At 36.2% G+C, this 11,363-nt stretch overlaps 1 long non-coding RNA gene across 1 annotated transcript; it reads right to left on the minus strand.

Moving 5' to 3' along the window:
- Window positions 1–7,445: 7,445 nt before the first annotated feature.
- LOC144365856 (uncharacterized) lies at window positions 7,446–9,573 on the minus strand. Its single transcript, XR_013424587.1, has 3 exons — window positions 9,528–9,573; window positions 9,268–9,392; window positions 7,446–7,691 (listed from the first exon to the last, which is right to left on the minus strand). It is a non-coding gene; the product is annotated as an uncharacterized LOC144365856 (long non-coding RNA).
- Window positions 9,574–11,363: the final 1,790 nt, after the last annotated feature.

The raw sequence follows: 11,363 nt of genomic DNA on the forward strand, positions 1-11,363 counted from the left end.
ACTAGATATATTGCATTCAAAGTTGAGGGGGGAAAAGAAGTAGGAAATGGGATGAGAAGTCAGTAAACTACAGTGAATAAAACTAATAAAGGCAGAAAATTTAAATAATGCTCACCATGAGTGAATCTTGGATTAAAGTCTTTCTGAACACTTACTGAGAAGCTGTCTTTAAAAAACAAATACTAAAGTACAAAAAGAATTATTTACAAAATATAAAAACTCACCAAGCCACAAATACCAAAAAAAAAACCAAGAAAAATATGTTTTTAAACTAACCATACATCATTATATTGCCTTTTAATATCAGTTTTATTTTCTTCATAGAGAACAGATAATTTTGTATTTTAAAAATGATTGATAATTCACACAATTTGCACCCTATCATTATTAGTATTATCACATAAAATTTTACAATTGCTATAAAATTGGGAAAACCTCTTATGTTGTTAAATTGCTAAAACCTCCTTTTTATTTTTAGTATAAATGCAGGTTTATTCTCTTCAAACCTAATATTTCTACTATGTTATATTTCTTACAATTACTATAAAATTTTGAGGAATATGGAGATTTTATATGGTACATACTGCATTGTCAAATATATTCCTGATTAGAAAAATAAATCTGTTTTGATTAGATATTGATGAGAACCAAATCTTCTGTTAAAATTCTACACACTTGATGATTAGAAGAATTTTCTAAGATTAGCTTCTGCCTCCAAACAATTTCAACTTGTCTCTCTTCCATTACCACCTGCTGTCAGAGCTGAGCGTGTTGTAGGAATCAACCACTGGCCCTGCACCTTTGTGTCAAGAGGCCAAAGAGTTGGTGAGTGGGCATAGGGTATTTTGGTATCTCTTCTTACACTGGGATACCTGGCAATACCTTTCATAAAAATAACTGTGAACCTAGAAAAAAAGAGACTATATTGAAACATATGTATCCACTACTTAAACAACTGCTCCTTAGTCATATCCCCTAAAAGCACATGCCTAGCCATTTTCACCTGGTATGAGCAGAAGCTGAAGTGGCAAGAGACAATGGCTTTAACTAATTACAGTTAATTCATATGGAAAAATAAAAGGCCCAGAATAGCAAAAACAATGCTAAGCAGGAAGTGTGAATCAGGTGGTATAGTGATACCAGACTTCAAACTATACTACAGAGCAATAGTAACAAAAACAGCATGGTACTGGTACCAAAACAGGCGGGTGGACCAATGGTACAGAATAGAAGACACAGAAACCAACCCACAAAACTACAACTTTCTTATATTTGATAAAGGGGCTAAAAGCATGCAATGGAGGAAGGATAACATCTTCAACAAATGGTGCTGGGAAAACTGGAAATCCATATGCAACAAAAAGAAACTGAATCCTTTTCTCTCGCCATGCACAAAAGTTAACTCAAAATGGATCAAGGAGCTTGATATCAAATCAGAGATACGGCATCTGATAGAAGAAAAAGTTGGCTACGACCTACATACTGTGGGGTTGGGCTCCAAATTCCTCAATAGGACACCCATAGCACAAGAGTTAATATCTAGAATCAACAAATGGGACTTACTCAAACTAAAAAGTTTTTTCTCAGCAAAAGAAACAATAAGAGAGGTAAATAGGGAGCCTACATCCTGGGAACAAATCTTTACTCCTCACACTTCAGATAGAGCCCTAATATCCAGAGTATACAAAGAACTCAAAAAATTAGACAATAAGATAACAAATAACCCAGTCAACAAATGGGCCAAGGACCTGAACAGACACTTCTCAGAGGAGGACATACAATCAATCAACAAGTACATGAAAAAATGCTCAACTTCACTAGCAGTCAGAGAAATGCAAATCAAAACCATCCTAAGATACCATCTCACTCCAGTAAGATTGGCAGCCATTAGGAAGTCAAACAACAACAAGTGCTGGTGAGGATATGGGGAAAAGGGTACACTTGTACATTGTTGGTGGGACTGCAAATTGGTGCAGCCAATTTGGAAAGCAGTATGGAGATTTCTTGGAAAGCTGGGAATGGAACCACCATTTGACCCAGCTATTCCCCTTCTCTGTCTATTCCCTAAAGACCTAAAAAGAGCATGCTACAGGGACACTGCTACATCGATGTTCATAGCAGCACAATTCACAATAGCAAGACTGTGGAAGCAACCTAGATGCCCTTCAATAGACGAATGGATAAAAAAAATGTGACATTTATACACAATGGAGTATTACTCTGCATTAAAAAATGACAAAATCATAGAATTTGGAGGGAAATGGATGGCATTAGAGCAGATTATGCTAAGTGAAGCTAGCCAATACCTAAAAAACAAATGCCAAATGTCTTCTTTGATATAAGGAGAGTAACTAAGAACAGAGTAGGGAAGAAGAGCATGAGAAGAAGACTAACATTAAACAGGGATGAGAGGTGGGAGGGAAAGGGAGAGAGAAGGGAAATTGTATGGAAATGGAAGGAGACCCTCAGGGTTATACAAAATTACATACAAGAGGAAGTGAGGGGAAAGGGAAAAATAATACAAGGGGGAGAAATAAATTACAGTAGAGGGGGTAGAGAGACAAGAGGAGAGGGTAGGGGAGGGGAGGGGGGATAGTAGAGGATAGGAAAGGCAGCAGAATACAACAGACACTAGTATGGCAATATGTAAATCAATGGAAGTATAACTGATGTGATTCTGCAATCTGTATACGGGGTAAAAATGGGAGTTCATAACTCACTTGAATCAAAGTGTGAAATATGATATATCAAGAACTATGCAATGTTTTGAACAACCAACAATAAAAAAAAGAAAAAAAAAACCTTTTGTGAATCTACGAAAATCCTGTGTCCACGTGAACCTGTTGTTTTGAGAAAAGCCCAAGCAAATTAAACACTAGAAGCTTAAGGTTTTTTTTCACTTCTATGATCCTTTGCTCATAATTCTATATTCAGTAAAACAGAGAAGAGCCCAATAAGAATGTTCTGTGAGAGAAAGAACACTGAACTGAAATGGAGAGAATTGGAGATTTCAACCCAGTTCTCCCAACTCTGATCCTTTGGACAACCCTCCAGGGATTTGTTGCCTTTTTATCATCTTCAAAAGAAGTAGGAAATGGCATTCCACTTATACAGTCCTTTGTGACTCCACTTGGGAGGTAAGTTATATTAAATTATGCAAATTATGTGTATTTTAATCCATACTGATTCCATCAGTCAGTTAATCCTGTCTTTTCCATGACTCATGCTAATATCATCATATAACCAATGAGCAAGAACTTAAAAATAGTTGAACTCTACAATAAAGAGATGTATAATAAAATAGTAATGAGAGTAGATCAAATGAGTTATTCTGAATGCTGTCATTGAAGGTATACCAGAGCTGGGTGTAGTGGTGCAGGCCTGTAATCCCAGGAGGCTGAGGTATGAGGATCGCAAGTTCAAATCCAGCCTCAGCAACTTAGCAAGGCCCTAAGCAACTTTAGTGAGACCCTGTGTCAAAAATAAAAAGAGGACTGAGGGTGTAGCTCAGTGGCAAAGTGCCCCGGGTTCAATCTCCAGTACCAAAATAAGAAAGAATGAATGAATACTGGAGCATTTTTTTTTGTTCCAGTTTTTAAAAGGTTGTTTTCCAAAAACAAATTGCAAGGCACACCAACTCTTTGTAAAAACAATTCAAATGCAGAAATTTATATAGCAAAAAATAGAGATCTTCAAATTTCATTCTTGACCCCTAATTGCTAACATCTTGGACAAGTTTGTGGCCTTCTAGAGGGATACTCTGCAATGGCAGTGTGACATTTTGAGGTATTAACTGAGGTGTTTTTTTCCCTCTTTGTTTCCTAGTGGTCCTGGCCTGTTACCTATTCCATCAACTAGCACATTCTGCATTCATTGCCGCAGAGAAAAGATGGCCTAACTGAATGCAATTTAAAAATGACTTTTCAAAGTCAAAGTTTTTAGTTTCTAGTCCTTGTGAGAATAGAAAAAGACCCAGGATATGAAAAGAGATTTGGAAGAATATATAATAAGTCAGAAAAAGTCTTAGGTCTTTCAAGATTGGATAAAAACGATTCCAATTCTTAGGAAGCGAGAGTCAGAGAGGAAGAAGGACTTCTGGCAGCTTATACTGCCTCTCTCTGAAAATTAGTAGAAGGCCTGATTTTGGTGGAAGAATTACAATAAGGTGCCCTGGTAAGTGAATCTTTCCCAGGGTCAGTGGCTTAGAAGGTTGACAACCCTTTTGTGCAAAGACAAAGATCTTTCCTTCTTTCAGCAGTCTTAGACCCCTGCCAAGGATCTTGATTTAATAAATTTCAGCCCTACTCATAGCCAAGTAAACATCTTTGAGCAGTGTTCAAACCACACAACTTGCTTCCTTGTGCATTCCTGAAAAATGAGGTTCCCTACCCTATCTTCCCAACTTAAGTGAACCTGATAGTGGAGAGACAAGACTCAAGAGGCTTTGGGAGTTTGAAGGCAGAGAGTTTGTGCCTGCTTTCCTGGTAGATACTTGGTTAGGGATATTGACAAGGCCCCAGGAGCAGAAGTGCTAGTGGTATAATGACTTGTATGAACCTAAAATGGGTGACTAGACAGGGTGAGAATGGATTTTAGGACACCAGCCCTGCACATGACATGACCAAGGATGAACTGTCCTCTTGTCCACATACTGGCCTTTTAAACCTTCCTGGAACTTAAATGAAACATTAAGAATTAAGTTTCTATCACCATAGAAAAATAAGATTTAAACAGAAAATAAGTTTCCCCTTTAAAAAAAAAAGGTACACAAATTGCTTATCTATCTGAGTTTATAAACTGAGGTTCACTCATTACCATTGTAATGCTAATAAAATCGAGTGTACACTTAACAATGTATCTTGAAAAGTTTCCCATGTTAGGACATAAAAACCTACCTCCCTTTGAAGAACACCTCCGAGCAAGACATAGCGCAGCATTCATCCAGTCATTCTATGGCTGGACATTCAGGTTGTGTTAATGCTTCATTCTTATGAATGTTGCAGTAATAAATATCTTTTTATTAAATCAGCCATTATTAGCAGTCTCTTTGTACCTGAGCACCACGTATTAAGAGATGTATACATTTCAGGCAGGCAGACAGATAGACACGAACTAGGAGATCTTGTGCTAAGATTAATGTTCAGTTGTCAACTTTTTTAGCATTTATTTTTGTCAACTGAAATATGTGACAAGTCTTTATTTTAAACAAATAAAGTAGAGATAGTCTGGAGGGGTGGAGGTAGAAGGCCAGGAGATCTACTGCTGTGGTCAGTTTTGTCTCCACCTGTGTGCCTCACTTTTAACCTGAGATGACTCCAAGTCCCAGGACTAGTCAGGAAAACACAGTTGAGATTTAAGGTTTGGGTCTGAACAGAGGCGGTTGGCTTAGGTGTGCTTTATGGCTTTTGTGTCTCTTTCTTCTGTAATTTAATGCTAACTATTGGAAGGTTTTCCTTTTTGTTTTTTCATTTTGTTTCCATAATACATAATATATAATTCTAATTAGAGTACATATTGCAGTGTTCTGTACTGAAAATACTGTTCCAGAAGAGGAACATTTCCTTGTTTAGCTTTCAAATATACCGAACTTACCCACAGATGTTGGCAAGTACTGGTTCTTCCATAAGACTTTCTAATTGAATGAATCATACACATCTGTACAACTTCAATATAGTGGGCACAAGCTCATCTTCAAGTATATAGAGACTTAAAAATGTACAACTTTATTTATTTTGGTCTCCTCTAGCTTTTTGTGAATAGGTTCTCTCAGTGTTCCTGGTGTAGAATGGCCAGTTCACTTTATGTGACTTTAGAAAAGGGTTGAATTGACCCAAATGTTCCATAGAATATTCCTGCAGCCACTCTGGGTGGATGACACAGTGAAAGCAACATATGTACCAATAACAGCTGCTTCGTGTGGGTAGGGGGTGGGGTAAAGTGGAAATATATTGGCTTTTTATTTCTGAGAATTAGGAAAATCAAAAATCTGAACACTCCACCCCAACTCTCAATTTTATTAGCAGAAGAAGTGGGAGCAAGACCCCATAGAAGAAAACACAAAATGAAGAAGAGTGATGATAATGTGGTAACTTCCAGTTAGTGTATGTAAGGATAATGTATTTTTTCTCTTTAAAGATATTTTGGCTAATATCAGACATAAAGTTGCAAGAATTCAAAGAATTCCCATATACTCTTCACCAAGGTTCCCAAAAGGATAAAAATGGAAAGTTGAAGATCTGATGCCACTTACCCCTAAATATTTTCAATGTATATCCAGAGATCAAGGACCTTATTTTACATAACCACATGTAAATATCAACTACACTGATACATAACTATTGTTTAATATATAAACATTTTCAACTTGTCCCTATAATAGTCTTTATAAAAAATAAACAACAACAGAACCCTTCCAGATCATACATTGCATTCAAAACTGGAACAATTCCTCAGCCTTTCTCTGTTTTTTTTTTTTTTATGGCACTGACAATTGGAAAGTGTATAGCATATGGTATTGTGGAATATTCCCCAGTTTGAATTGGTCTGAAGTTTTCTCATAATTAGGTTCAGGTTATGCACTTTGGGCAGAAATTCCACAGGAGTGGTAATGTGCCCTTCTCAGAGCATCATTTCAGAAGGTACATGAGAATGACATGTACCATTACTGATGATGTCTGACCATTTTGGTTAGCTGGAATGTGCCAGGATTCTCCACTGACTTATTATTTTCGACTGTAATTAATAAATATTTTGTGGGATAAAATTTTGAGACTATGTAGATATCCTGTTGCTCATCAAAATGGTAAATGCTGGTTTAGTGTTCTCTAATGATTCTTGACTAAATCAGTTATTTTATGATGGCAGGTAAATGATGATTTTCCAAGTCTTATCATTCTTTTTTTATGGAATCTTTTTTTATTTGTTCTAATTAGTTATATATGACAGTAGAATGCATTTTGACCTATCATTCTTTTTATATTTATTAGTTGGCTTTATGTTGTTTGAAAGAGTTTTCTCTTATAGATATGTATGCATATGTATATGTATGCATCTCACAAGTTCTTATTTTATATAATGAATTACAATCAGTTACTATTTATATTGATGCTCAAATTTCTAAGATTTGACTAGTGGGACTACTGGGAAGTGATACAAATTGACTTCTTTGTCTTTGAAAAATTTGTTCTTTGCTTTTTTCCCAATCATTCTTGAGTACTTTCTAACCTTCTGGCACCAAAAGATATTCCAAGCTTAACTTGTACTTTCTCTGCCATGCTCTAGTATTGTTTTTTTAAAGCAGAGAATAGATATCATTCCTTCCAGGCCTTCTAAGCAGAGATTTGGGAAATAGAACTATGCTTCTACATGAACACATGCAGTGTATAACCTGGAGTTCAGGCTAATATCTCCAGTTTCTACTCAAAGCCTCACAGTTCAATATCATCTCCTTTTCCATATTTGTAACACTCATTTTAATCAGTGAGTATGTTAGTCAGCTTTTCATTGTTTACAAATTACTTGGAAAAATTAACATAAAGGAAGAAAGCTTTTGTGTAGCTCACGGTATCCTAGGCTTCAGTCTATAGTCTCTGGCTTCATTACTATGGGCTTGTAGTGAGGCAAAGCATCATGGTGGAGAGGATGTGGTGGAGCAGACATGGTGGAGCCGAGCTTGTTTACCTCATGGTGGTCTGAAAGCAGAGAGAGAAGAGAACACAGAGAGGGAAATGGGCTAGGAGTAAGATACTGTTCCCAAGGGCATTTCCCCCAGGATCCCATCCTTTCAACTAGGTCCCACCTCCTGTAGTTTCCACCATGTCCTGGTCTTCCATTCACCAGTAACTCAATAGATAAATCCATTGATGAGGTTAGATTTATCATGATCCATTCATTTTCTAAAAGCCTGACCTCTGAACATTGCTGCATTGGGGACCAAGCCTTCAACACCTGAGCATTTGGGGAACATTTCAGATCCAAACTGTAACAGTGAAACACATAATTCCCATTGGCCACAATATATTTACTTATTCCCTTGATCCTAGAATACACAAGAAGTAGTTTCAGAATTACTAACCTATTTATCTATGAGAAAAACCTTACTGATTAAACTTCAATCATTAGTCAATTCTTTTTATCTTTTGACTAAAGGTACATGATCCAAAAGTCCTATTCAGAATTTTCTTGGGTTAGCTGCAGTAATTTTGTTCTTTGCTTTGTTTCATTTGTATTCTGTTTTTGAGGTCCCAAAATCCTTGTTTCCTTGAGTATATGGAATGTTATCATGATACCACAAGCCAGGATTTTATAAGAGTTGTCATTTCCCAACGTTCCTTTTATTCCAACCTCAGTAGTTTCAGTTTTTATCTGCATGTTTCTCCATGCAAAAATGAGTAGACATTGTATATATTTTCTAAATTCCTCTTCTTATATAAAAATAGCTTACTATACATATACTTTGTTTTTTCCATTTATCAGTATATCCTGGAAACCATGTACCAGTACCACAGTGAATAATTTTAATAGTCAAGTAAAGATGTAATTTTCTACTACTTGAAATATATTTTCAGGATAAAATCCTTGAAGTGGGATTGCTGGATCAAAAGGTAAATACACATGTAGTTTTGTAAGGCAATATAAATTTCTATCCATCAAGGTCCCAAGCATACCCATCAGCAACTAATGAGAGTGACTGTTTTAAATTGTTGCCATTTGACAGATGAGAAATATTATCTCATAATCTTAACAAACACATATTTATCTTATTATTAAAGAGGTTGATTATATTTTCATCATATTATTTTTTGTCTTAGATTATGTATGTGTATATAGAAAAAATATATGTTGCAAATATTTTCTTCTAATTCTTTGGTTGTCTCTTGATCTTGTCTTTCTTGATCTTGATTTTTTCCATGCTATTTTTTTTGTAAAGTAACATTAACATCAATATTTTCTTGTATCTGGATTTGAAATATACTTAGGAAGCCTTTGCCTCCACAAAGGTTAAAAGAAACCCATTTATGTTTCCTTTGAGAACTTTCAAGTCTTCATATTTTTAAATTGGGATGCCTATTTAATTTGGAATTTATTCTTATTGTGTCAAGTATAGATTTGATTTTGTCACTTTTTAAATGGCTACCCAGTTGTCCCATTTATTTAATTCTAAATTTGCCACAGATATTTGAGAAACACCTTTACCATATACTGTTTAGTAGACCATGACTTTGTTTCCCATGGAATAAATGGAATGAATGAAATAAATATGCTTACCTTTGAACACTTGAAGGAGTGGCCAACTCTACATTGAGAAGAAGATGGTAGATTTAGAATCATCAATTCTCTCCTCAGCAGTCTCCATATCTGTAATCCAGCACCCACTTTTGACAAGACTCTACCTAAGCCACCTCAGAGAAAGAAAAGTCCACTTTGGTTAAAAAGATATTAAAAGCAGGAAGTTCCAAAATAGCTAGAGACACTGTTTTCATGTTTGTGGTTGAGCTTGGGGAGGCAAAGAAGAATTGAAATAAGACCTGGTTTTTCCACTTAGTCGGGTAGTTGAATTAGCTGACCTTTAAGGTCTCCTCCACTGAGTTTTATGGTTCCATGAATCATTCCTCTGACTCAGACCAACTTAGTGATGAAATGACTCTGGGAGGTATGGGGGTCAGAGGTGAGAACAAGGGTAAGAGAGAAGAGATTTTAAATGACAAAGTACAGAGTTAAGAAATGAATTTTTTCCCTTTCAAAATCTAAAATCGTAGCAGGGAGAGCAAAGATGTGCATTGGTGGAAAGAAACTTTGGATGGATAGGTAATGGCATGGGACTGTGTTGCAGTTATGGTGGGAGAGGATTTCAAGTGATTGGACAGAATTTTGAGAATGAATAAGATGACAGCAAATTCGCCTGCCCGTTTCCATGCTGAGGACAGTGTGTTGCACGTGTGACAATGTCCTTAGAATGATTTTACCTTCAGTTCATCTGCTCTGCGTTCATTCATAAAAAAGAAAAACTACCTTGGATAAGACAGTGTAATGTGAAGCTGTGAAGTTTTCTGAATGGAAACAAATGTGCTACATTTTTGAAATGATCTTCAGATTTTAAGACCAGACTTAGAGAAACATTAAAGTAGAAGAAAGTTTTCAATGTCAGAATGTTAGTATGAGGCCAGGTGAGGTGGCATGTGCTTGTAATCCCAGCAACTAAGGAGGCTGATGCAGGAAGATCATGGGTTCCTGGGCAATTAGCCAGACTCTGTCTCAAAATAATAATAATAATAATAATAATAATAATAATAATAATAATAAACAACCAAGTACCGAGAATGTAGCTCATTTTGGTAGAGAATTCCTGGATTCAATCCTATATCCCCCCCAAATTTAAAAAAAAAAAAAGATGTTTGAGCAGACTGTAAATATCTTAAAGCAAGGCTATTCAATGGTAGAAGATATTTTCCTAGCCAGACATGGTAGCTCATGCCCATAATCCTTGCAGCTTGGGAGGCTGAGGCAGGAGGACTGTGAGTTCAAAGCCAGCCTCAGCAAAAGTGAGGTGCTAAGCAACTCAGTGAGACCTTGTCTCTAAATAAAATACAAAATAGGGCTGGGGATGTGGCTCAGTGGTGGAGTGCCCCTGAGTTCAATCCTTGGTACAAAAAAAAAAAAAAAAAAAATTAGGTGCAGAAGAGAGGAAATTTGTGAATCCTTGCAGTGGACAGTGCATATGTCATTTTGATTTTGTCTTAAAGCAATACTCAAAACTACGATACAGAAAGAAAAGAAGAGCTGGTGAATGAGAATGAGAGAGGCACTGTGATGACTCATATCATGTTTGCCTGTCATGGCAATGATAATAATAATCATGATTAATAGAAAGACATGCTGCAAAATTTGAGCTCTATTACTGCTGTGAGGGAGTCTTTCTATCATCACGGGGTGAAAAAAATCTAAGAGCGAAAATTCCTGAGCGAGCTTCACCATGGATAAGAAAATAAAAAAAATAATGTCTACTCATAAATGACTCCGTGGTCTCCTACCCTTCTTTGTTTGGCAAACTCAACTCTGCTTTGCTCAATTTCTGAATGATTGAGCTGAAAAAGATAAGTAGCCTCTGACTATCCTTCTGCACCCTATGTAGCTCTTTCATTCTGAATTTTACAGAGAGAACAATAAAATATCTTTTATTAGCCCTTTGCGTAAATGTATTAATTTAAAAACATTTTTTGAAAACCTCCTTAGAACCCAGCACAGGGATAATTCTTTCTATAGTACTTCTGGGGCTAGGGTGTAGCTGTGGTAGAGTGCTTGCCTATCATGCATGAAGCCCTGGGTTCAGTCCTTAGCACAGTCTAAAAATAAAATATAGTACT

This window comes from Ictidomys tridecemlineatus, chromosome 8, assembly GCF_052094955.1.
Source record: "Ictidomys tridecemlineatus isolate mIctTri1 chromosome 8, mIctTri1.hap1, whole genome shotgun sequence".
Taxonomy (NCBI): Eukaryota; Metazoa; Chordata; class Mammalia; order Rodentia; family Sciuridae; genus Ictidomys; species Ictidomys tridecemlineatus.